The 27,771-nt window shown below is 41.1% G+C and overlaps 1 long non-coding RNA gene across 1 annotated transcript in view; it reads left to right on the top strand.

The window, feature by feature from the left end:
- The window catches only part of LOC310882013, a 34,735-nt gene extending 7,251 nt beyond the window's left edge, over positions 1–27,484 (top strand). The window contains exons 2-3 of the long non-coding RNA XR_014572761.1: positions 25,679–25,869; positions 26,928–27,484. This is a non-coding gene — a long non-coding RNA (uncharacterized lncRNA). The remainder of the gene's footprint in view (positions 1–25,678; positions 25,870–26,927) is intronic.
- The last annotated feature ends 287 nt before the right edge of the window (positions 27,485–27,771 follow it).

Raw genomic sequence — 27,771 nt, 5'->3', positions numbered from 1 at the left:
TATTTTCTTCCATTCCTATTAAAAGTGCTTGACCAGGTATCCTGGGGAGACAGGTCTCTTCTCCTTTTGAGCACTATTGCAGAGGTATGTAAATGAAGAGTAGGGATTTTATTAGCTTCTTGCACAGTGGTAGATAATTTAAAAGATGGAAACATGACCATTCTAATATTTTGTAAAAAGAGAACCTGAGTGGTGTACAAGAATGAACTGAACTTTTATTAAGCATGAATGAACATTAACAATGACTGAATACTCCTAGAAGCCTGGTCTCTTCTGCTGTTCAGCTGTTGTAAATGTAAGTAATCATAATGCAGGCTTCTCTTTTTTTGTGAAATTGGACATGCCTACTAACCTAAACAGCAATCCAGGTCTCATGTAAAGCCATTTTTAGGCAATAAGGAGGGAATTTAATAGTAAAACAAGCTAATGTTTTTTTCACATTCAAAGAATGATTGATATTGGGGTGATCAGTTGTGATCGTGACAGACTGCTGTACTTGCCAGCTTGCTGCTGACTCACGTGATATTGCCTTGCATTCACACACAGATTAGAAATGGGGATAGCCAGGTCATCTACACAACAACATTAACAAGAAGTGCCTCATGAAGGAAAAGCTCTGGGTTAGAGCACAAGTGATTGAGATGCTGTATTTCTTATAAAAAGCATGTTTGAATTATGTTTTTTATTGTTTACAGTATCTATGCATTATGGTATCGAAACCCAAATTTAAGTATTAGCTACATTAAGAGATGGGAGTACTGTCACATCAAATAGAACGTTTTTCACCTTAAAGTTGTTTTTTAAGAGCTAAAAAAAGCCAGAAGCAACAAAAGCAAGCCATTCATTAACAAAGATTTTGAAAAGGAGTAAGTTAATAAATGTCTTATTTTAAAGAGCAAGTTGACTGTGTCGGTACTATGTTGTCTTTGTCTTATAATGCAAAAATAACAGCACTTTGCATACACCTCTGCTTTATTTAAACATAGGTCCCACACATCAATATAGCTTCCACTTTTACGTGGGTAACCAAAGTTCTGATTTTTCCATATCTTGTTGTAAGAATTGTTGGAATAAGGCAAAAGTTAAGATGGTCATTCATCCAGAACTCCAGCCAAGCTCTAAAGGAGCCATTCTTTATCTCTGTGTAAATTCAGATCACTTTCCTCAGTTACTCCTTGTTTAGCTTTGTGCGCTTTCATGTGAGACTAAAATAACAAGACCTAAATTCTGAAAAGATATGCTGTAGCTCCTTTTCAGACACTCCATAGACCTGGGGTAGTCAGGAGTATGTTTTGGGCCTTTATCTAAGCCTGAATAGATCTCTGCATAGTCTGAGGAGCAAGAACTGAATTGCTGTTACACAGACTGCTTTCAGAATTGAAAATAAAACTGTCAGCAAGTGCGGTAGGCAGAGAAAAACAATTCTACCTTTCCCAGCTGAATAAGAAATAAGTAGATTAAGCTTCTAGTCTTTTTCCTTTCCACTTCACCTATAAAAACAGTATTTTCAAGTTAGAATGTATTTAACTTGAAAAAAATAGTTTTAAAACACTGGATCACCCTAGACAATCCATAAAGCAGTGGGGCAGAGAATGGAGCTTAATTTGTTGTTTAAAGCAATTCACAAAGTGATCACCCTGAATCAGTTTTAGTCTGTAAACTCGGTTCGTTTGTTGTATGCAAAAGCAACCTGATGTCTTGCTTTTCCCTGAGCCTGCGTATGCTAAGTATTCATGTACACTTGGAGTGAATTAGGATTTTCGTGCGCGCACATTTTCCATTACTCATTTTAAATCCTCTGTTCTCATTAATACTACAGTTTAAATGCATTGGTATGAACGTCGTCAAAGTAAGTTGTTTCAAGTATTTAAATCCAAGTTTATAGAAAATACTGGCAGTTCTTCCCACTCCTCCCCTTACATAGTTGATGGATATCTTAAACTCACCTAGTACACCCAGGGAGCATTTTTTCATCCTGGTAGGAAGACCCTGGCTTCTGCTTCACTCGAAAAGACAGTTTTGAAGGGTGTGTCTAGCAAATCACATACTTGGTATCTGTGTAAAACACCAAACTATATACATAAAAACCTAGGAGAGTTTTGGATTTAAAAAGTGTTTGCTGACATTACAGAGAAACATGCATCTGCATGTATGGAATTGATATGTTTGCTCCTCGGTAGTCTTCTCTTCTTTGCTTGGAATTTGAATACTTCTCCCTTTTTTAGAAGAAGCCTATAGGTTAGTACCTGAGCAGAGAGGGGAAAAAATGGATCCCTTTCTCTTCGTCCTCCCTTTTGCACTCTTTTGCATAAGAGTAATGTACTGCACCTTTAGTCTGTAGCTTTAAATGTGCGCTGTTAATTCTCAAGAAATAATTATGATGTTTTTACTGTGTAAGAGGGGAGAATTTGTTTCAGATTTATCTTTCTCCTTAAAGTGGCGATTGTATCTAGACACTTGGAATATGCAAGAAGAAAATCTCATGCTAGTCAGTCTACTGCTGATGGTTGAAAAAGGCTTAGAAACAACATAAAGGTCAAAAATATTGTAGCTGTAAATGAAAGTGTTTAAAGTTGGAGAGAGATTTATGGATGAGGACAGTGCGAATTGGCACTGGGACCATTCTTCCCCATTATTTCTCTAAATGACTGTTTTAGTAGTGTTAAAATCAAGATACTCCAGTTTGAAAATTAACGAGAAGGAACAGCAAATAATTAGGAATGATGCCATGAAGTAGGTAAGTACTCTGCTTTGACTACTGGAATACCCAATCCCATAACTGCAGTGAATATGAGTATAGAATGAAAATAAGAGTAGACTACATTTACTTCCCCCACCCCCAAAGTAAATAAAAATGGGGGGGGGGGGTGTGGGGGGGGGGGGAACAAACACTCTCCCCTACAGAATCTAAAGCATAGGTCAGGTGGTACTTAGTCCTCCCAAAGCAATTTGAGTGGCATGGTGATATTTTCTTAGGAGTAGTATAGACAATAATTTATTTTAGTGCAGTTGAGAAATAAAAGATTTGTCATTATTATTCCTAAAAGTGAAGCTCCAAGTACAAATTGCCTGTAGAGAGAAGCTGTAGAATCAAGCAGCCAGATCCACGGCTGGTTTATGCTGTTGCAGTTCCAGTGATTCCTGTACTTTGCCACTAGCATGAAGTTACAACAGCTGAAAATCGTATCACTTAGCTCTCTGCCTTTGGGTTTGAGCCTTTTCCTGAATCTTGCCCTCTCAGAAAAGGCAATTCTCAGTTACTGACCTGCTAGACCTCCAGACAATCTTTACCCAGCTATTGCTGTTGTCATTTCAGAATGAACACATGACATTACCTTAGCATAGTAATATTTATCTAATAACTTTTATCCCTTATTTTAATTGCTTAAAGTGAGGTCTTGGATGAAACTATTTAAACCCCCTAGACGTTATTCCTCTGCAAACCAAGAAAAATATTATGAATGGCTGAAATCCTCCCACAAATCACTGAACAACTTAGTCTTTACAATTCTTTATTGAGAGAGAAGAAGCGGCCTTAATGCCAACACCTAGCTCTATATGATAAGCCTTCATGAACTTTTTATTGTTGTTGTGATGAATGAGTGACTCTTGCTTAACGAAGAAAACAGACTTATGGAGGTTCTTCTATGAAACTGGTGTTGTTTAGTTTTCCTTTGTGGCCTAGAGATAAAACAGCTGTCATGCTTTGTAGCCCATTGCTGTTTCAGAGAATCCTAAGAGAGTCAGATGTCCCATTTTTAATGGACTATTGTATTAATTGGATTTTTTCGGTTCATTTTGTCCTTGTCATCATTTTAAGATTTTTTTTTCTTTGGAAAAAAAATTTCACTGATCTGAGAAGCTTTAGGAAGTTGCATAGATCTTACAGCTTTAAAAACTTGATTGCGTGTTCCACACTGCGTCGAGCGCTCTCTGACCGTGTGCCATGATGCAAAACATTTTCACAGATTTTTTTACATTTTTAAAATGCTGAGTCGCTGTCTTAGGACACTATCTTAAATTGTCTTGCTGTTTTTTAACTTAGTTAGAAATGCTCTTGCTCCAGTTGGATTGGTAGTTTAAATGGCAGCCAGCTGAGAAATCATTTCAGCCTTTTGAGTGCTTTGAAAGGAAATCTTTCAGGGCTCTTTGTATCCCACAAGGCACATAAATGGCAGCGTAGTCTGCTGCAAGTTGTATGTAATAATAGCCTCTGATCTAAATTGGCTTAAGAATACAGTTAGGATTCACTAACAGTGTAAAGGAGTTCAAGAGAAAAACATTCTTAGTGTGTAATGCTGTTGTTGCAGTGCAGCGTCTCAAATAGGTTTTGTCATACCTGTTGGGGACACAGACATCTCTAAATCCCAGGCACACGGGTACTTCAACTGGACAAACCAGGGACATACGTGAATGCAACAGAGGTGAACTGACTTTGCAGGAAATTATGGATCTGTTCCTTCTCCATTAACTTTAGTTCTTCAAATAACTTAGTAATTTTTATGCTGATGATGCTGTTTTCTTTATCACCATAAATCATTGTTTTATGCTGATGACACTGTATTTCTCTATCACCATTAATCATCTGTAACGCTTGGGACAGAAATGTTAATGAAGAATACAATTTATTAAACATCACCTAGTAGGTGGGCTAAAAAGGTGGATTAACTGCAGATCAAACAGGACCAAAATAAAGCACCAGACTTGTGGATCTGGCATGAGGGGCAGCAGGAGAGGCAAACAGGACTTGAGCAGAGATGGGAGGAACAGGGAACAGCTCTGCTGAGTGCTCGAGAGCCAGGGAAGGCCACGGCAGCCTGGCACGGGTCAGCAGTGTGGTGCTGCGGGGAGGGAGCTGCTCTCTGGAAGCGCCACAGCATGTCTTCACCGCGGTGTCACGGCATGCCTCGTCATGATGCAGGGCTCTAGTCAGCATCGCTCTGCTACTCGTCCTGAAGCCACGGCAGAAATAGATGGTAATTTAAATTTAACTTGTCTCCCCCTAAGGTCCCTCTGCTCTTTGGAAGTGCTGAATACTCTCTGATATTTCTCTTGTCTTTTCAGAGAATAATCAACTCTTGCAAATCAGGGAAAGGGACTGGAGTTGAATGGCAGCAAAGACTGTCAAAACAAATGCCTCAAGTCATAGCTATTACTGAGAAAGTGTTTCAGACCTTAATTCAGATAAATGTTTGATTGGATAGCCTGTCTGTGCTATAAACTTTAAAGACCATGTTACTTACCTGTCATCTTCAGAGATTGTTTCTATACCCTGTCCACTTAAAGTCTGTGTGTTTCCCAGAAGGCACAGATTTCTTTCATTTTTAATTTTTACCACACTTTGATTATGGTGATATTATATGGGGTCAGTGCTCAGTCAACTGTTAAATAAATTGCAAATTCTACAAAACACAGCCAGCAGAGTCATTACTAACTGTAATGCTGAAACTTCAAGCAAAATTACATCTGGCTACAATGCTATTCAGATGCATAAATTATACTGCCTCTGATTATCCTAAAGAAAATTCAGCCATTAAACTTATTTTATGGGCACAAAACAAGGGGAACTGCCAAAAGGAATCTGTGCATCCTAAAAGTCACAAGAAGAAAAATAATTGGCAAACCTTTTCCGCCTGCAGTTTTATAGAATGTTCTCTCTCCCTCCTGATGTTCAATCAGCTTCCACCACTGGCACAGATAAAATCATACAACGGCAGAACTGGTAGGGGGAATGTGGCCTGTGTAGCTTTTGAACAGCAGGTGGGTCAAACATTTCAAATCTGACCCCAAACAGCACATATCTTTACATGGGGAGCTAGAAGGGAGACTCTCCAGGGAGAAATACTGTAATTCAACACAGAACAAAATAAGGATGCTTGATTGCGAGCAGTTCGATGTGCTACAGAATTCCACTGGAAAGCATTCCAGCTGCCGTGGTGCTCACAGGGAACCTGTCCTCTTCATGTACGGCTAGGTCGCTGATGCACTGTATCTGTATTAAGGCTAGAGAGGAATTGGGAGTGGAGCTTTCAGTTGCTGTGCAAACAGCCACTCCAATAGCATATAGATTACAGATCAAATCTATGTCATTAACCTCTTAAACTCAGGGGGAGGGCATGTTGCTTCTTTCTTTGTCCTCCCTCCCCCAACCTTATCTCAGTATTAGCAGTGCTGAGTTCACAGCTACCTTTGAAGAACAAGTGAGCCAGTTGTTTAAAACAGTCCTGTCACTACATTTGCTGAGTTGCTTAAATGTATTTTAAACCATTCATATATTTGACAAGTAATTGCCAAAATAGGTTATATGTCACTGACCTTTATCAAAGTCTGCTTTTTTCCAAGTCTTGTCTCACAGTTCCCTCCTGTAAAGACATTCAGGGAAGATAATTGCTCCCTAAACTAATTGCCTTCTCTGGTGTTCTTTTCTGGGCTCTGCAAGATAGAAACTTAAACTATTTGTTATTAGAATGGGTCTGAGCTCCTCAGTCTGGAAACAAGAGGAGGCACACACATTTCGCTTCCTTCCTTGTGCATTGTTTCTTTCATTATGAAGTATTTATGTGTAGATTTTACAGAGGAAACAATTTTATAATCCAGTATGTGTTATTGTATTAAGTATAAATAAAAGTAACAGCAGTCACAGATCATGCCCCTGAGTTCATTTGGAAGTGCACTGCGTTACTATCACAACCAGTACGGAACCTGAATCTTTTTTTTCCTTGCTGATTAATGATAAGTATTTGGTATTTCAATCCAAGTTCATCTTTAGGAACAGAGAAGTGAACATCAATGTTCTTTTAACAAAGCTCTTCATTTTAAATCAGCTATATGATAGATTCTGACTGCTCTAGTCAGTGGCTAGCAGATTTTTATCCAAACAAGGAGCTACTCATGGGCTGAAGCATTTTGATAGCTCTTAAATATGAACAAAAATATTAATGGTACTGTATCTTATCAGGGTCTTCATGTAAATTGTTGCCAGAAAATAGAGAATTCCTGCCAAAAGGGATTGTTACTTTTAGTCTAGTTTTACTCTGGAGACAGCTTTTTCCCATGCGAGTGTAATTGTAAGCAGGCAACGAGGAGCTTGCATGATGTTTGTGAGTATGTTTGAGTATGTAGTGCTTTGTTATAAGGTCAAAATTTTTCTGTTTACCTTTAGTTGCAGTTTATTCACACCTTCGTTTGTTTGTCTGTTATATACATGAGTAAGCTGTGTGCAACGCTACCACCAGGATGTCCTGGAGAGCTCTGCTTTTACAGCAGGAGCCTTAGAGACCCAGAGTGTCCATGATGAAAACTGAGTGGTCTCAGCCTGTGGAAGTGTACTGGGTCCAGCGGGCCTGAAGCTGACTTGCCCCACAGTGGCCAACGTGGTGCTTTGCTGGGGCCAGCGCAGGGCTGATATTGGAGTGGTTGCTGCAATATCTGGCTGCAATATTGCTGCAATGTCTGGCTATAGGCTCTTCAGAAGGGACAGGCAGCACAGAAGGGGTAGTGGTGTGGCTCTCTATATTAGAGAGTGTTTAGATGTTGTGGAACTTGAGGCTGGGAATGATAAGGTTGAGTCTCTGTGGGTTAGGATCACTGGGAAGGCCAACAAGGCAAGCATCCTGGTGGGGGGGTCTGTTATAGACCGCCGAACCAGGATGAGGAGATGGATGAGGAGTTCTACAGGCAGCTGGCAGAAGTTGCAAAATTGTCAGCGCTTGTTCTCGTGGGGGACTTCAACTTCCCAGACATATCCTGGAAGCACAACGCAGCCCAGAGAAAGCAGTCTAGGAGGTTTCTGGAGAGCGTGGAAGATAGCTTCCTGACGCAGCTGGTTAGAGAGCCTACCAGGGGAGGTGCCCCGCTAGACCTTCTGTTCACAAACAGTGATGGACTGGTGGGAGATGTGGTGGTCAGGAGCTGTCTTGGGCAGAGTGACCACGAAATGGTAGAGTTCTCTATTCTTGGTGAAGTCAGGAAGGGGACGAGTAAAACCGCTGTCTTGGACTTCCGGAGGGCTGACTTTGAGCTGTTCGGGACACTGGTTGGCAGAGTCCCTTGGGAGGTGGTTCTGAAGGGCAGAGGAGTCCAGGAAGGCTGGGCGCTCCTCAAGAAGGAAATCTTAACGGCTCAGGAGAGGTCTGTACCCACGTGCCCAAAGACGAGCCGGCGCGGAAGAAGACCGGCCTGGATGAACAGAGAAATGTGGTTCGAGCTTAGGAGAAAAAAGACGGTTTACAATCTTTGGAAAAGAGGGCGGGCCACTCAGGAGGACTATAAGGCTGTTGTGAGGCTGTGCAGGGACAAAATTAGAAGGGTCAAAGCTCATCTGGAGCTCAGTCTGGCTACTGCTGTTAAAGATAACAAAAAATGTTTTTATAAATACATAAACACCAAAAGGAGGACTAAGGAGAATCTCCATCCTTTACTGGATGCGGGGGGAAACTTAGTTACAAGGGATGAGGAAAAAGCTGAGGTGCTTAATGCCTTCTTTGCCTCAGTCTTTAGCGGCAAGACCGGTTGTTCTCTGGATACCTGGTACCCTGAGCTGGTGGAAGGGGATGGGGAGCAGGACGTGGCCCTCGCTATCCATGAGGAAATGGTTGGCGACCTGCTACAGCACTTGGATATATGCAAGTCGATGGGGCCAGATGGGGCACTGTTTCCCACACGGAAATGGTTGACACCGTTTCCCACAGCGTTCTCCTCCAGAAACTGGCTGCTCTTGGCTTGGACTGGCGTACGCTTCGTTGGGTTAAAAACTGGCTGGATGGCCGGGCCCAAAGAGTCGTGGTGAATGGAGTCAAATCCAGTTGGAGGCCGGTCACTAGTGGAGTCCCCCAGGGCTCAGTACTGGCGCCAGTTCTCTTTAATATCTTTATCGATGATCTGGATGAGGGGATCGAGTGCACCCTCAGTAAGCTTGCAGACGACACCAAGCTAAGTGCGTGTGTCGATCTGCTCGAGGGTAGGAAGGCTCTGCAGGAGGATCTGGATAGGCTGGACCGATGGGCTGAGGCCAACTGTATGAGGTTCAACAAGGCCAAGTGCCGGGTCCTGCACCTGGGGCGCAACAACCCCAAGCAGAGCTACAGGCTGGGAGATGAGTGGCTGGAAAGCTGCCTGGCAGAGAAGGACCTGGGAGTATTGGTTGATAGTCGGCTGAATATGAGCCAGCAGTGTGCTCAGGTGGCCAAGAAGGCCAAGAGCATCCTGGCTTGCATAAGAAGCAGTGTGGCCAGCAGGACTAAGAAAGTGATTGTCCCCCTGTACTTGGCTCTGGTGAGGCCACACGTTGAGCACTGTGTTCAGTTTTGGGCCCCTCGCTACAAGAAGGACGTGGAGGTGCTCGAGCAAGTCCAGAGAAGGGCAACAAAGCTGGTGAGGGGTCTGGAGAACAAGTCTTATGAGGAGCGGCTGAGGGAGCTGGGGTTGTTCAGCCTGGAGAAGAGGAGGCTCAGGGGCGACCTTATCGCTCTCTACAGTTACCTTAAAGGAGGCTGTAGCGAGGTGGGGGTTGGTCTATTCTCCCACGTGCCTGGTGACACGACGAGGGGGAATGGGCTAAAGTTGTGCCAGGGGAGGTTTAGGTTGGATATTAGGAAGAACTTTACTGAAAAGGTTGTTAGGCATTGGAATGGGCTGCCCAGGGAAGTGGTTGAGTCACCATCCCTGGAGGTCTTTAAAAGATTTTTAGATGTAGAGCTTAGTGATATGGTTTAGTGGAGGACTTGTTAGTGTTAGGTCAGAGGTTGGACTGGGTGATCTTGGAGGTCTCTTCCAGCCTAGACGATTCTGTGATTCTGTGGTTGCACAGTGCCAGGGCCACCTGTCTGCTCGCCCATGCCTGACGCCACAGGAAGGAGGCCAGGGCTCAGGCAGAGGCCAGGCTCATGTGGCTGAGGCACCTGGCCCAAACCAAGCTAAGGCGTATGCCACATGTGGTGTCCCAGTCAGCCACAGAAGCTCAGAGAAGGAAAGAGGAGAAGGGGGCATTAGTTATTAAGGGGTTTGTCTTCAGAACCAACCAGTATGCATCCTGAGGCCTAGCTTCCTTGGAAGTGGCTGGAGTGGCCTGTCAAAAGATTTATTCTCCACTTCCCGTTATTTGTTTTGTTTCCGCATAGAACTGTAGAATCAGAGAATGGTTTGGTTTGGAAGGGACATTAAGGACTATTCAGTTCCAACCCCCTGGCATGGGCAGGGACATGTTCCCCAGCCCAGGCTTCTAAAACCCCATCCAGCCTGGCCTTGGGCACTGCCAGGGATGGGGCACCCACAGATCCTCTGGGCAGCCTGAGCCAAGGCCTCGCTGCCCTCTGAATGAAACATTTCTTCCTAATATGTGGCTTTTTTTTTCTTTTTTATTTTCCCATTAAACTAACTTGACTCACAAGCTTTTTCATTTTATTTCTTCTCTCTGTCCTGCTGAGGAGAGGGCAGCTGGGTGGCCAGCAATCTGTCTTCCAAGATTGCTTCAGTTAAATCTTTCTTTCTTCTTCTGATTCAGTTAAATCAAAATTATTTGATTTTTTTGAAGATAAATCCCAAACTACAGTTAATTGTACATGTAAAGTTAGAAATTAAAGTTGGTATATTTCCATAGCAAAATTAATGCTGAAAAAGTTTTGACCAGGCTTAGTTCTGAGAAAAATGTGAAAATGCCTCTTCTGAGTTCACTTAGTAGGATCTGTAAGCATTGACAGAGAATTCCATTGGTAGTGGTGAATGACTTCATTAATAATGTTATCACCTTAATTTATCAGAAATATTGTATTTCATTTTCAGCTGCAAGGAAGACAAGAACGTATCTTAAGAATCTGCTGCAGAGCTTAAGACAATTTCTGCCTTTCCTTTTAATTGTACTCTATTAATTTTAGAGTACTTAATGAAGTATAATTTGCCAGTTCTTAATTTGTTGATTATGGGAAGGTTTGATTTCCCTGCTTTGTTTAAGCTCATTCCATTCAAGTTAAAATATGGAAGGAAAGCAGGGCTTGGAAAAGCAGGGCTTGAAGACTATGATCTTTTTTATTTTTTTTTCTTATCATAATTAGCCTTTTCCTAACTGATAATAGCGTGATATTCAGGGAAACTGTTTCTACTCAATAATAATAATTAAAAAAAAGATAGTAGTGGTGGTTAGTTGTGAGGTAGTGACGGGTGAAGTCCATACTTAACTTTTGCTCTGCAAAAATTTCCTGTGCTGCTGTGGGTGAGAATAACTTTTTTTTCCCCCATTCCTCTTTGTATTCCTTGTTTCATACATCTCCAGGATTGAGGTTGTACTATCTCTTTACTCCCATTTCTAGCTTCTCTGAGAAAATGACTGTCTCTTTGGTGTTCAGTCCACCTAATAAATTAATTTGATGTGCTTACTGTCTGTAGCACTGCACTTGTGTGCTCCAGCTTCGGAGAGATGAATCCTGTTGGTGCTGCTTGTCTGTAAAATAGCATGGAAGAGGATGTCAGTAGTAGCACTGGCTAAAATCATGACCCCTTCTGGAGATCTTAATCAGAAATACCAACCAGTGTGGAATATCTCATTTCTGAATACATTTCCAAAAGATACAGTTTCTAGCATGTCAAAACTGTTTTATGTCCCTGTTTATTTGCTTCCTGCTGATATTCTGCTGTATGGAGCAGGCTCCCTGGTCAGACTGTAAGTCTCATGATGCTCCAAAGTCTCTGGGGCACAAATACTTCTGTGTCATGGGAGCAATTCAGGGTAGTGCATCGTGGGAAAGAGACTATTTTGTTAGTTCTAAATTCATAGAAGAGAATGTTTAGACAGATCTCAGCAGGAGCTATAAAATGATGTTAATCCCAAGAGACACCACTGCTGTTTTGCCATATCTAAATATTTGAGATTTATTTTTGACAGTTCTCTCTAAATTCAAGGAAAGTACACAGGTTGTTTTTTTTTGTTTTTTTTTTTTTTTTTTTATGAAAAAGTGTTGCATTCTTGAAAACCCTGCTGCCAAGTAAATGACCTGGATGTTTGGCCATATTCCCTATCCTCCTTGCTTTCAGGTTCTTCACCATTCCAGGGAGGTTACAGACACTGTATTTTCAAGGTTTATGGGGGGAAAAAAATTGCTTTTAGGTAGGAAAAAAAAAAAAAAGGAGAACACAAGTGACAAAGGCAAAACACTTAAGAGCACAAACTTACACAGGAGACTTTCCATTCTTGCAAGAGAAAGAAGAACATCCCACTTGCACAGGAATCATAAAATATTGGATGCCCAATTCAGAGGAGTTGTTGATGGCTATGCTAATACTTTAAGCTACAGTTTCCAAATTTCAGTTCTAGACTATGCTAGTTCAGAAACGACTATTACCACATTCGTTTTGTATCTACCATAGTGGAAGTCCAGTACAGTTTTGGACCACCAAACCACAGTGAAAGAGAAGTTTTATAACTGCAAGTATCCACAGACTCTTCACCTCAGTGTACAAGAGATTTGTCTTGTGTTTCTCCTAAACTTTGTTTACTCCTTTTCCAGTAGTCTCAAGTTGTAGTTCCACAGCTAGCTACTACACTTGTGTTTTCTTTTACTACTGCATCTGACAGTCTTTCTACTTTGGAAATTTTAAAGTTAGTAAATTTATACTGCAGACACACACATCTTCTCTTTGTGAATGTGGGCAGCAAGTTATTTTAGAAAAAAAAATGGACAGTTTACAAATTGGAATGCTATTCAGAAGCACTTTTTTTTTTTTAAATGCAGTTAAAATGCATACATGCTTTCTGTGCCTTTGCTCTAGCTTCCTATCTTCATTTTGGTGACCTCTAGCAGAAGTTTAAAAGGAAATTGGAAAAAAGTATTTATTTCAATTGAGTGATTAAAAAAACTTGATTGCAAATTCTGTAAACAGTGGATTATAGTAAATCAAATTTTGTACTCCCCCTTCTGGTTGTGCTTTTAAGGAGTGTGCCCACATGGAAGGCAGGAGTAAGATTGTCAATTTGTTAGTTGAAAACAGTTTTAAAATCTGTTTCTGTGAAATGTGTCAGCTAGCGAGCAAATAATTTCTTCTATTAAGATGCTGTGTGTATGTAATTTGAAATAACCATGCAAGCAGATATGCAAGTATTGTGGTGGTTTTCATTTCAAGGAAGTTAAAAAGAGAATAATTTCTGTGTGCTTGGGATCATAGTTTGATAGTCCTTGTCACGTGAAGCAGTACTTTATTACTTAAATGCACCTACTAAGATCAGTAAGTTTACTGAAGACTGCATCAGATGAGCAAAGTTGCTGGTATGGTAAGAGGTAGTGAAGGCTTATTAGCAATGTAAGCAACGCAAACAGAAATGTGTGTTGCAAAATGCTGCCTCCACAAGAAATACATAAAATTCTACCTGTATAGCATGAGGCAACAATATAAAATTACATTTTTGATAAACTAAATTAAGTTTTCCATCTGCATATGCAGAGGTGTTCAGAAACAAATGATGGGTTTTGCTATGAATTCTTGGCAATATGGGTATTTTGGAGGCTGCAGACTTGCACACTCATGCTGTATGTATACACTTGCTTAAGAACTGTTTTGCTGGTGTGAGTGTTTGCAGGAGTGCACATCCCTGCAGGTGTGGTAATGACTTTGGTACAGCTGTGCCAGCTGTGGATTGGGCCCACTGAAGCCTCATTTATTTGAGACTTACATTATTAAAAGTGTGCTATTTAATTCATTGGGGAAGCTGCCTTCAGTTTAGAAGTGCTAGAGATACTTAGCATTTTATATGTTCTGGGAGCCCAATAAACATCATCTACTTCCAACTACACAGTGTAGCTGTTCTAGATGCCTGGTTGCTTTCCTGGATTGTGCTGCCTTTCTAATTAAATCAGACTTGGGGATTTGAAATTGAATTGGTGTGAAATGCACAATAAGAACCTGTAAGCAGTTTAAGACAGGCAAGTCCTGGATTTTACCACCTGAATTTGCGTTCCTGTTTTGTGACCATGTCCCACTACAGGACTATCTGCAAACAGTTCTAATGATGTTTTTCTGTCAAATTGTATTCCATAAATAACTCTTATTTTACATGAGATATGGCATTCCTCATTGTAGTGCTGCTTTAAGGGCGATGACACATCCCCAGATTTGACTGCCATTATCAGCATTGATAAATTGAATGGCCCATAAAAGGATCCTAAAGCTGCTGAGACAGGGTGAGAGATGACGGAAAGTAAACCACTTTCCTAAGGAATATAAGCCATGCGTTCAAAAATAGGAACAAGAAGTATTTTCAGATAGTAGCACCACTGTGTATTTATTTCAAGATGGACAGTAAATGGAAATTGCAGATCAAATATACAAGCTCTATTGAGATCATGGGCATGTGTTAAGTGTAACCAAGACAGGCCTTCCAGCTTTTCCTGTCAGAATAACTGAGAAAGTAAATTACATGACAACAATATCACTTTGGAAAGGAAAAAGATGAACACCTCTAATCACAGTGTAAGAGATATGACACAGTGAAAATGGCAGCTATAAACCAAAGAGGTCTGAGGAGGGCAAAGAGTGCTTCAGATAGCAGTATGAAACAAGGGTTACTTGAGCATAAGGGGAAAGAGAAGCATATACTGTTAAAAGCTACAGCCTTGGGCAGCCTGGCATAGTTTCTGAGCAAATAGAGTAAAACATCATTTTTTTAGAAATATTTCTCTAAGTTTTAAGAATTAAAATGACTTTGCAAGCTTCTTGAAGCTTTTAAAAGAAGTTCAGGAGTGCATTGCTTAGGAAATCTTCCACAATGCAGCAATTCATGTGGGGCATCTTAAATACTGCCATTTTGCAATGCCTCATTTCAAGGCCATAAAACTCCAATATAAGTAGACAAGCCATTGCTGTGATACATGACAAAGCTGGCATTCACAAACAATGTAATTTTGTATGCATTTAATTAAAGCACATATACGGTTTGCACATTCAGCTGAAATCAAAAGTGGTACCCACATATTCATCTGAAGCACGGCAACTGTTAATGCACAAGAAAATAGGTTGTGGTTCTGATAGCATAGTCTGTATTAGTGTAATGCAAAAGTTAATGCATAAGCTTAATGCAGCACAGTTTTAAAGATTGCTAGGATATCAAATTTGGACCACCTTCCTATCCTTTCCAAAGTGTTTTCTTATTTCATACTCCTGTAATCCTTTTAAATATGTATAAACTGTGCTCAAGTTATAAGGTAGAATGATTTTTACACGTATAAAAATATGTTGACTAGTACTTAAATGCTAGACTCCATGGCTGTCACTGCCTATTGTATATAATTTTCCTAGACACACAGCTAGCCTTAGGCTGTGAAGGTAGGAGCTCTGTGTCAGAAAGACTTTGACAAAAGATATATAGCTTTTAATTTGCCCAAGGAACAGAGGGAGCAGATTTATGACCTAAAATACAAGGCTGAGAATTGGCTGTATACTTTCAGCTAATGGGTAGAGAAATGAGGAAATTCACAATGGCTACTTCATGCATAGACTGCCTTTTTTGCATGTTGTATAAACAGTCCAGAAAAATTTACAGGGCTGTAATTTTAAAAAAATAAATAGTAGCCCTGTGAATGTATTGTCTTCTACCTTTTCCTGAGCTTGCTGTTTCATGTAAAATTATCTCTCTAGCCTGGTTTAATTGATTACTTTGTTTGCATGTGTATCAGGCTAGATTATTAGCATTTTTTAAAGAAAGATTTATGAGGAGGTGCATTATATTTGTTAAACTCTATTTTTCATTAAGAGCCTTTGCAGACGTTCAAGTCTCACAAAATCACGGAACAGCAAACAGGTAAGACCAGTCCCACACACTGTATAAAACCCTGTCATCTTTATCGGAAATGAAGTCGCGCAGATTTATGTTGGTTGAGGATTTGGCCCACAGAATTGATCTTAGAATGTAAGAGAAACTCCACCGGTGTCCTCTGTTCTGAACTCCTTTGACAAAGATAGCTTTAGAAAACCATTTTGATTTTGTGGATTTATCCTTTGTCTTGACTGTCTGCAGACATAGCACTTCAAGATCAAAGGGGAAGAGATTTGAAGATTAAATGCCTTTGAACAGAAAATGTCCTGCAGCCTCATAAATTCCAGCAGAGATCACTAAATCGAGTGTGCAATCATCAGCTGATTTGTTTTAATGATGCAGAGATCGAAAGCTGCCTCAGAGGTGCTGTGAGCTCTGTACATACACTCAAAGCAATTACGAAGTTGCAATGTCAGGGATCTCGTGCAAGGGAGCTCTTTGATCACGGGTACCATCAGGCCTCCATGAGCTGGTGGGAACAGCCTCGCTGAGGCTCAGCCCGTGCCTAAAGGAGGCTGGCCTGCTCTCTGTCTTCTGCATGACTAAGGCTGACCTGACAGGGTGTCCGTTCAGTTGGTAGCTGGTAGTTGGTAGCTCAAGCTCAGTTGGTAGCTGATACAGAGCTGTTGTAATGGCAGAGGACTGCTGTAATACTAATCTCACCACTGCTCAGTTAGAGAAGGGGGGGGGGGCAAGGAACTGGTAGTAGGCTTGTGGCTGCAGTCAGGAGGGTCTGTGGATGCGCCGCGCTGACCTGCAGAAGCACAGACTGAAGGACTGTTTCTCATATTTCTAGTAAGGCCACGTTCCCTGCTTTTTTATTTTCAGTTGTGTAAAGATACTGAGGGATTGAGAGTCTACCTCATCTTAGAATGTTTCTAGAAGTTAATTATCCTAGCAACTAAACAATAATTTATTTATTCCTCATCAACTTCCAAAAATTGATTCCCATTATGATGTGTCCTGGTAAAGTGCCTTCTACCAAAACCATAACTGCTATCTTGAAAGGAACCGTTGGCTGTAGTAGTGATAGAGCTTTCTTTGGAAGTAGTTTGAAGAAATATCTACCGTGAGTGAACACAGAGAAACAATGAGTTACTTCATTTTTTAATTCTTCAAAGATATTGTAACATGAAAACAATATATTAGAAGAAACTCTGTTAGGATTATTCTGCTCTAATCCCTACTTATTCTTTGTTTCTCCGTGTAATATTAGTATTTGCATGCTAATTAGTGATTAGAACTGAATTTTCTAGGAAGAAATTTGTTTTTCTAACAAAACTTATTTTGGGAAGTAAACTTCCTACTAGATTGATTTTTCATAAATAAACAAACCACTTAAGCCTACACGTTAAAGGATAACTTAAAGATGTTATTTGAAAAATAAATTACTGCCTCAAGTAGCTTCTGTAGCATATTTGCAAAATGCCTGTTTCAGAATGGCTGTGGGATTACTGATTTAAGTTAAATGGCCAGAAATTATATAATTATGAATTCTATGAGAAGCCCTTGTCGCAAGATAGAAATTGAAATTGTGATTTTTTTTCATTGTTTTTGTCTGTTTGTTTTTAGCATTATCCATATGAATAAAAGAATAGATCGGGATCTACTGGGGGTGGCTGGAGGGGTTTGAACAAGACAGGCTTGACTGCTGTTTGCAGCTCACTAGGTTCATGCAAATGTTGCATTTTCTGGGCTGCAGTAAAATTAAATATCATTTCCTACATTTAAAAGTGAGACAGCCACTGGAGCAAATAGTGACTTTGCAGTGAAATCATCTTTGGGTTTTGATGGAAAGAAGAATAAATATGAAATTTCTAGTACTTAGTACCTGGCATAATCATGCACAACTATGTAAAATTATGCCTAAGGATCTGTAGGTCAGGTTTGGTGGCACTGCCCACCTGGTGTTAATGGGAGGCACTTTACAACTCTGTAAGCCAGGTGGTTTTGAAATTACTGCAGAAATACCTCTAACTTCACCTTATCTGTAATCATGGTTTCTAAATATTGAATTCCTTTTTCAAGTGAAATTTAATGTTTTAATGGTAGACTTTATTTCTTGATATTGTCCTGATACTGTGGCAGTTTCCAAATGTTCACCTCATGCATCAGGTCCCATGATGGCAGGTTCCTGTGCATAGAGGATAAAGAAGTTTGTTGCTCTTGCAAACGTTTTATAGACTAGTTCTATGCTCTGAATGTCATATGTTGGATGATTGTAATGAAATATAACTTTGTGCATCTATAAAAAAAAAAAGCTCTTATTCTTGCTTTTGGATTGTTGTGCATTTGGAACTGTCTCGCTGATACAGATTTCATGAGCAGGCACTAAAGTGTTCAGGGCCCAAAGAAACATTTTCTGGACTTCTATGAAAATTTGTAGTTGATGCTATTCTCAGTAGATAGATAAATGTCTATAGCAATCAGTGATTTAAAAAAGCAAGAAATCTCCTGTAGGTTGGTAGAAACTTGATGTTACAATTAATCAGAAAGAGGAAATCTTTCAGATGGAACAGAATGAAAAAACTATGTATCGAGATGACCTCAGCAACAGAAATGGGTGAAGAAATTTCAGGTATCCTCTCAGGCTCTAATGATAAGCATGCATAAAGTAAGCTCTAATTCAGGTAGAGGTTAAGCACTATGTAATCCTCATATCCCACTCCTGCAAGCCTGTGTGGATCTATTAACCCTGCGTGCTGGTGTCCAGCTTCATTAATGGCCTTTTCTGTTTGTTTGCTTGCCATCTGCATGTATTCTGTAAATTCTGCTCTCACTTTGGCTGTGGACAGGAGGCCAACCTCTTGCCAACCAGTACCTTAGATTTAAAGAGACTGACACTTGACAGATGAGAGCCAGGGTGGCTTTCAGCACCCATGGGGAGCAGCTTGTCAGCAGCAACTCATACACGGGGTGCCGGGCTGCAGCCTGCTGCAACCTCTATGTCTCCAGCCAGTTGCAGCACACACAGACTTCTCCGTGGCTACCCGAGGGGCTTCTGGGCATCACTGCCCGCAGGCCTGAAAGGAGCTGGCTGTGGGCAGTGACGTCCCAGTGGTCCCCCCAGAAGCCCTGCTCAAGTTGCCACCAGAGAGGACGACTCCCCAGCAAGTGTCACTTGCTGTTCCCAGTCTGTGGCTGTCTAGTTTTTCCGCTCCTTGATGACCCGCAAGGTCTGGGATAAAAGAAAGCAGAGTGAGCTAGCGAAAAAGCATAGAACAGACTCTGAGAGGGGTTCCTTTAGGGTAAAAATTGCTCTTACTGCAACTCAGCTCTCAAGCTAACATCACTATAGATGTGAGAGATATATTTGTATGTTTTTCCTCTCCTTCAGAGAACGGAAAACTTTTCGAGGATTTATTTAAGAACAATAGAAAATCCTTAGGAAAAATGAATGGACGTTTTCTCTCCCAGTGCTCACAATTTGCATGGAATTGGCAGCTTCTAAATACAAAATTCTCTCTCTCCTCCTAATCCCCCCCCCCCCCCCCCCCCCCCATATCAGGAGGGTAGAAGGGAATAAAGATTTGCTTACTCTTATTTTTGTATACATATCCTTCCCATTCACGAAAGGCTCACATGGCCCCTTTGTGCCATTATATCTAGAAGCAAGAAGACATTTTTAATAGCACTGTCGCTTTTCAACCAATCCGGTGGCAGATACAAGTGAATAATATAAATTCTCTAGCCATTCCTTGGCATTTATTTCAATGTAAGTGTATTTTTTTTCAAGTAGAAAGCCCAATAGTAATTTATCAAGAGACAAATCATTTTTTCTTGGCAGTGGAGTCTGCAAAATCCCCATTTTTAAAGTACTAAATCTCCATCCTTTGACAGGAGTAAGAAAGCATTAAAAGCTTTGATTTAGCTGGATCATACAAAATAGTTTCTCATAATTATCCTTTTGGATGATATATGCTTGTCTTTTTTCCCCTTCTTATTAAACCTGAGGTCTCCATTTTTCATCCAGCTGTATTACTAAATTAAATTGCCTTTTGTTGTATTCAAGTTAAGCACTTTGCCAAAAGCTTTCCTTGTTCAGGGAAATAACATTTACCCAACGTGCTCCCTGTTTTACTGTTTAAATTTACTGTTTGCAATTGTTTGGTTTGCTAAGCAATTTGAGGTTATTGTTTGTTTTAATAGGAATAATGAATCAGTGTAATTTAGTGTTGTATCTTAGAGTACAGTATCTGGGGAAAAAAAAAGAAAAAAACAACCACAAAAAACAGCCACAGCCTGTTAGGAATTCTGAATTGAAATATAGATTGCAAAACTTACAGAAAGCTGCTTGCATGTCCAGCTTTATGAACTTTCTCGTTTTATTGCTGCATGAAAAGGCAGACTAGTTGGCTATGAGAGGATTTTGTAGGGAATCGAGCCATGCCTATTGACAAAATAATAGAGAACAGGTCAACATGCTATGTTTCTTGGAAAGTTTGCATCTGCATGTTAGAAAATTGCTGCAGAAGCCAGAGGCAGCTTCAGACAGTTTTAATCCTGCTTTTGAAAGGAGAAGGCTAGTATTTCAGTGGACTGAATTATATCAAAATCTATATCAAAATTTATCCAGGAACCACCCATGATCAGCATAGCAAAATAAATTGCTGGTTTAAGGACTTACAAGATGCTGTTCGAGATCTCATATGGGACAATTAATTCAGAGGCCACTGTTTTTCATGCAGTTCTTTCTGGAAACTTTGCCTGGCTGAATGCTCGAAGAGCACAGCGCAAGTGAAGCGGCCTCCCTGACTGCTGCCTGCTTCTTGCTCTGGGGTGTTTCAGATCAAGCCCTGGGTTTGCCACTGGGCATGTCACTGCGTCCCTTTGCTCAGCTGCAATGAACATCACTGCATTGGAACTGGTCTTTCCTGGGCTTTACCAGAATCATAGAATCACTAAGCTTGGAAAAAACCTTCAAGATCATCTGGTCCAATCATTCCCCTACCACCAATATCACCCACTAAACCATCTCCCGAAGCACCACATCCAACCTTTCCTTAAACACCCCCAGGGACGGTGCCTCCCCCATCTCCCTGGGCAACCTCTTCCCAATGCCTGACTGCTCTTTCTGAGAAGAAATGTCTCCTCATTTCCAACCTGAACCTCCCCTGGTGCAACTTAAGGCCATTCCCTCCAGTCCTATCACTAGTTATCTGCGAGAAGAGGCCGACCCCCAGCTCCCCACACCTTCCTTTCAGGTAGTTGCAGAGAGCAATGAGGTCTCCCCTGAGCCTCCTCTGCTCCAGACCAAACACCCCCAGTTCCCTCAGCCGCTCCTCACAGGACTTGTGCTCCAGGCCCTTCTCTGAACACACCGCATGGCCTTGTTTTCTTTCTTGTAGTAAGGGGCGCATAGTACTCAAGGTCTGGCCACACCAGAGCAGAGTACAGGGGTACGATCACCTCTGTGGTCCTACAGGCTACACTGTTCCTGATTCAAAAGGGGCTTTTTTTTTTTTCTTTTTTTGATATCAGGAGGACTTTACTGCCAGATTATGGTCTGTGAAGAAACACACTGTTCTCTGTAACACTGGCTGCATAGCTGATAACAATATGAATTGTGGGACAACTGTTAAATGTGGAATTGAAGTTAGCAATGCAGGTTGGTGCAGCTTTCTGAGAAATAGATCGTGTCAGACTCGTGATGAGCTTTTCAAGAAATTATAAATGTCACTGATGTAAGCTCTATCTATGGGTTTGATTTTGGTGATGCAGTAATAGCATTGATAAAAGGCTTTCCATCATTTATCAGCAGTCCTGGCTATCAGGGGAGGTCCCAGTCAACTGGCGGCTAGCAAATGTGATGCCCATCTACAGGAAGGGCCGGAGGGTAGACCTCGGAAACTATAGGCCTGTTAGTTTGACCTCAGTGCCAGGAAAGCTCATGGAGCAGATTAGCTTGAGTGTCATCACGCGGCACGTGCAGGGCAACCGGGTGATCAGGCCCAGTCAGCTTGGGTTTGTGAAAGGCAGGTCGTGCTTGACAAATCTGATCTCCTTCTATGACAAAGTGACGCGCTTAGAGGATGAGGGAAAGGCTGTGGATGTGGTCTATCTTGACTTCAGTAAGGTTTTTGACACCGTTTCCCACAATATTCTCCTCCAGAAACTGGCTGCTCGTGGCTTGGACTGGCGTACGCTTCGTTGGGTTAAAAACTGGCTGGATAGCCGGGCCCAGAGAGTTGTGGTGAATGGAGCCAAATCCAGTTGGAGGCCGGTTACTAGTGGAGTCCCCCAGGGCTCAGTGCTGGGGCCGGTCCTCTTTAATATCTTTATTGATGACCTGGATGAGGGGATCGAGTGCACCCTCAGTAAGTTTGCAGACCACACCAAGCTAAGTGCGTGTGTCGATCTGCTCGAGGGTAGGAAGGCTCTGCAGGAGGATCTGGATAGGCTGGACCGATGGGCTGAGGCCAACTGTATGAGGTTCAACAAGGCCAAGTGCCGGGTCCTGCACCTGGGGCGCAACAACCCCAAGCAGAGCTACAGGCTGGGAGATGAGTGGCTGGAAAGCTGCCTGGCAGAGAAGGACCTGGGAGTATTGGTTGATAGTCGGCTGAATATGAGCCAGCAGTGTGCTCAGGTGGCCAAGAAGGCCAACAGCATCCTGGCTTGCATAAGAAGCAGTGTGGCCAGCAGGGCTAGGGAAGTGATTGTCCCCTTGTACTTGGCTCTGGTGAGGCCACACGTTGAGCACTGTGTTCAGTTTTGGGCCCCTCTCTACAAGAAGGACATGGACGTGCTCGAGCGAGTCCAGAGAAGGGCAACGAAGCTGGTGAGGGGTCTGGAGAACAAGTCTTATGAGGAGCGGCTGAGGGAGCTGGGGTTGTTCAGCCTGGAGAAGAGGAGGCTCAGGGGAGACCTCATCGCTCTCTATAGGTACCTTAAAGGAGGCTGTAGCAAGGTTGGGGTTGGTCTATTCTCCCACGTGCCTGGTGACAGGACGAGGGGGAATGGGCTAAAGTTGTGCCAGGGGAGGTTTAAGTTGGATATTAGGAAGGACTTCTTTACTGAAAGTGTTGTTAGGCATTGGAATGGGCTGCCCAGGGGGGTGGTTGAGTCACCATCCCTGGAGGTCTTTAAAAGATTTTTAGATGTAGAGCTCAGTGATATGGTTTAGTGGAGGACTTGTTAGTGTTAGGTCAGAGGTTGGACTGGGTGATCTTGGAGGTCTCTTCCAACCTAGATGATTCTGTAATTCTGTAAAAGATCAACATAACACACTAGTGGTCTAGTGTTACAGAGAGCTTATGTATGCCTTGAACTTCACAAGGCTTTCCTGGCACGGAAGGGCAAGGGAAGACAAGAATTGACTTCCTATAGAGAGATTAGAGCAGGGCAAAGAAAAGCATCAGAGATCTGGAAAAGGATTTCCAGGAATGCCAAAAGACTGGGATGTGTGAATGTGGAGTGTGTTTTGGCTTGCTGCACAGGCAGTTATGGGCATGTAGGCCTCTGCCTGCCTTGAAATCTATGAATGTGTAATTTCCAAGATAGCTTGGGAAATTTCTCCTAAAAGGCTCTCCTTTCCCCTTGTATCTTTCACAACGAATTGGAGAGGCAGTCCTGTAGAAAGAAGCTTCTTCTTCTCAGTCATATACTCCTATTTTTTTCCATGTTTTCATCCAACCCCTGCTGCTGTAACAGATGCCAATCTGATTTCTTGTGTTGATAGTTTCAGGCACAGCATTAATTTGTTGCCAATTTGAGCTACTTTTTTTGTTGTTGCTGCTGTTTTTCTTTTTTTATTTTTAATTAATAGTCTATGGTATTTTTGTTTTTAATCTTTTTCCTTCCTTGTAATGCAATATAAGCTTTTGTAATAAAACATTGTAGTAAACATTCAGCCTGTTGTGTAGGTTAGGCATTAGGCTTTGCGCATGCTTCTGGAACACTTGTGATGTTACTGTTAGTGATTTGCCAGTCCCAGAAAGTTGTGTGGAGCTTCGCTTAGGCAGCTAAGTATCTCATTGTAGGGTACTTCTCTAAGGCTTATAAGGAAGGCCTGGACCTATTAAACTTGGTTGCAAATCCAAATAAATAATCAAAAAATTTAGCATGACATTTTATGTTTGGGGTAGTTTGAAGTCATCAACTATTCTTTTTGACAGGTATTTCAGTTTTTGCATTTCATTTAGGTTATAATGCTGATAATCAGAAAAGCGAGGACTGAGTTAGTCTTTGAAAAAGTCAAAAAGTCAATCCTAGAATGGCTATCAAAATTGCATAGATATTGATGTGATAAGGGTACACACATTGTCACATGCTAGTGAATGCTAAAATTTATCTCAGATTCTCTGAGTTTAGTTAGTATCTTTTTCTTCTGCTAAAGTATTGGCATATATAAACCATGCAAGGTCTGTCATAAATTAGAATTTTTCTGGTTTTCTGAAAAAAGCAAACAACAACAACAAAAACCAGCTCAAACGTTGCTGAAATTGAATTGTCTGCACTGCTCTAGACATTTGCTCCTGCGCTAATCATTTCCTTGTATGAGATTAATTGAATATTAATAAACTAATAATGAATGCCAGATCTACAGAACTGTCAAGCTTTCTTTTTGGATTAACAGCACTTCTCATTGAATTATCTGTGAATCTACCGTATGGTCCAAAGCTGGTTATTAGTTTTTGAGTATTCTGAATTATCAGCAAAAAGGCAAACATGGAAGTAGTAGTTTTTCTTATTGAAGTATGTTTTCCTTATTAAAGTATGCTGCACAAACATTTGCCAGGTTTCCAGGCTCTTAAAATAAAATCTTAAACTCCAATCTTAATTTTGAAAGCACCACTTGATATTTTATGTGGATTTTGGCTGAAAATTGCATCAGTCTTTCAGATAGAAAACTCTGTTTGTTACCAAAATGTGTACAGGGTTCTCTTGCTGCAGAGCTCTTGTGTGATTCTGCTAATTATCCGGTCTACCACACACTTTGGATTTTGTCATGTTATTAGATACATTTAATTATTAATCATAAAAAGAGGGGAAAAAAAACCTACCAGCATGGGAGTTGAAAAGCTCCACCAGAGTTTTTTGCCATGCTTTACAAGTTGTCATTTGGGCAATAAGAAGTTAGGTAAGAGCACAGGAGTATGAGAACATTTGTCCGTCGCAGGCATTGGCACCCTGAAGTTCTCAGCATGCCAACGTGTAGTCAGCCATGTGGCAAAATTATTTGGAAAGGATAAGCTGTTACTTTGTGTCGCTAAGAAGACATGATAGCAATCAGAAGGCATGTTGTAGACAAATAGGTGTGTTGGGATGGTGATGAGGAAACACTTCTGTTACACTTGCTGCAGGCGATGCAGGCTCTTCCATAATGAAGTATCTGCTAGTATCAGCCTTTGGACCTTAGGGCTTTTTGTCACGGTTACAGAGATGCTCGTTTAGCCTTGAGCTCACCTGGAGACTTGTCTGCTCCACAGGGTTTGCCCATCCAAACAAACTTTAGAGCTCTTTAAAAAGGGGGAGACAGGACAAGCTGAGGAACCAAATGACTCCAGTAGTGAAAAGCACATTGCTGTATATAAATTTTCATTTCAATATCTCAAGACTTGGAGGCTTGGTGGGTCTGTATTCTGCAGTTGGACTTTAATCTTGTTTGGAGGGTCTAGAAGGAGATACTTGTGCGCCTGACAGAGAGCATCACACTCGCTCTTCATCTCAGGATGCAGCTTTGTGAGGTTTGTGTAAAGATGCTGTGAGGAGAGATGAAAAATTCACCCTGGCAGCCAGATCAGCTAAGTCCACTCTAGCAATCAATAGGCAGACAGCCAGATGACTTTCAGTCTGCTGCTCCTAATTTGTCATTAATGTGTTAATGAGGCTCTGATAGCCTCAGGTTATTGATAACTGGTGTCCTGGGACTTGTTTCAGATATCTTCTGATCATCCAGATGATTTGTTGCCTATCTGACTCAATTCCTGAAAGGAACGGAAGGCACTGCACTCCCAAAAGGAAAGGTGACTGTGTAATCATGTATCAGCAGAAGATATCGGCAGGCCCTCAGAAGTCATTGGCATTAGCTTCTGCCTTCGCTATGGATGATTGTTAGGTACCTTTCCGAAGTAGGTAACAGTCATGACATGGTTAGGGTGGCGTTTTGGGCATTCCCAGCACTTGGCTCTTAAGGTCTATGACGACACCTTGTTAAGTCTCTGAAAGCTATTTTACACATGTAAGTCAAGTCATGTTTGGCACTGATTATGGTCTCCTTTTTGCAGACCCATTGGCCTGAAAACACCTGCTATACCAGGATTTAAGAATTTTCAGGACTTAACTCCATATTTGGATGGTAGCATTATGATAGGACAGTAATAATACAAAAGGTGGATTTACATGCTAGTGATGTTATTTGTTTGAGTAAGGCTAACAATCTCATTTTATTGAGGTACTTAAAATTTTGGAGTATCCTCTGGGCCTGAAAAAACATCCAAGTGTTTGTCACAGCTTAAACTTTCAGTATATTTATTGTTTAAAAAACAAAACTCATCTTCTCCTTAATTATTACTTATCTTAATGAATTTCTATTAAAAACAAACAGAAAACTCCAAATAAGAACCCTTCAGAGTCTGCTAAATGAACCTCTACAATTTTAATAAAATTTAGATTACACATCATGCTTGTGGAGAATAGAATAGTTGTGGAATAAATGAGAATGCCAGAAGATTGAGGGCTGTCACTCTTACGTTTTTCATGAAATTATGCATATCTTGGATATATAGGGAGTATGTAAATTGACTCAGATTCAGACTGCTTTAAGTACAGATAAGATCTGACCAAAAAACAATAATAACTCTCTAGAACTACAAGGCAATTCAGATATTTATTGGCATGAAAGCAATTTCTGACTTCCTTTGTATCCTGTAGATAAAAGTTGAGGGCTTCATTCATTGCCTGCTGGGATTTAAAGAGAAGCCACAATTTTTCCCTTATTCACTGTCCCTATAATTTAAACAGAAAAATCATTATGCATTATCATTACTTGGCAGTCTTTTATCTAATTATTTAGGCCAGTCCTCTTCCATAACTGAGAAAGCTATACTTATAACAAACAGGTCAAGTCATAACTGCAAGAAGCATTAATAAAGTAGTTACTCATTCTGGCTCTTCTCTGTGCTGCTAGAGAGCCAAGCCTGGGTTGCGAGGACCACTTCTGAAGATACTTCCCTGCTGTAGAGAACCAGCAGGTCACCTCAGCTCCACTCCCTGGAAGACAGCAGGGAGGAGAATCCCGGGATGGCAGACAAATAAATTAATGCGATACAGGGGGGAAGATACCATTTCACCGCAGGTTACACCAGTAGCTGTGCGTTCTGAAGATTGTTTTATTAATGAAATATCATATAAATACAGATAAATGTGATTGAATCATAGAATCATTAAGGTTGGAAATGACCTTCAGGATCATCTGGTCCAACCATCACCCTACTGCCAATGTCACCCGCTAAACCATGTCCCCAAGCACCACCTCCAACCTTTCCTTAAACACCCCCAGGGACGGTGATGCCACCACCTCCCCGGGCAACCCTTTCCAATGCCTAACCACTCTTCCTGAGAAGAATTTTTTCCTGATTCCCAACCTGAACCTCCCCTGACATAACTTGAGGCCATTCCATCTTGTCCTAAAATGCTGTTTATTAACACAGTTTTTAGGAAGTGTCATATAGGTTACAATAATATTATCACTACCTGATAGCCAACCAAAAGGAAAACAAATTCAACATGCCTTGACCATTGTTTTTATTCCCACAATGAAATTCTGGTAGCATGTATATTTATATATATATATATATATATATATATATATATATATATATACATACATGTATGCGTACCCTGAAGGAGATCAGAGGATATTTTCATATTCAGAGGCTCACACTAAAACTAATGTGATTTTGAACATGCAATTATACTTGAATTTTCTAGTAATAGAAAATAGCATGTTTTATTTTCATTATGGTGCTTTT

This window comes from Anser anser (genome assembly GCF_964211835.1).
Source record: "Anser anser genome assembly, chromosome: 15".
NCBI lineage: Eukaryota > Metazoa > Chordata > Aves > Anseriformes > Anatidae > Anser > Anser anser.
The sequence above is the reverse complement of the archived record's forward strand: the minus strand, read 5'-3'. Positions and strand labels throughout refer to the sequence as shown.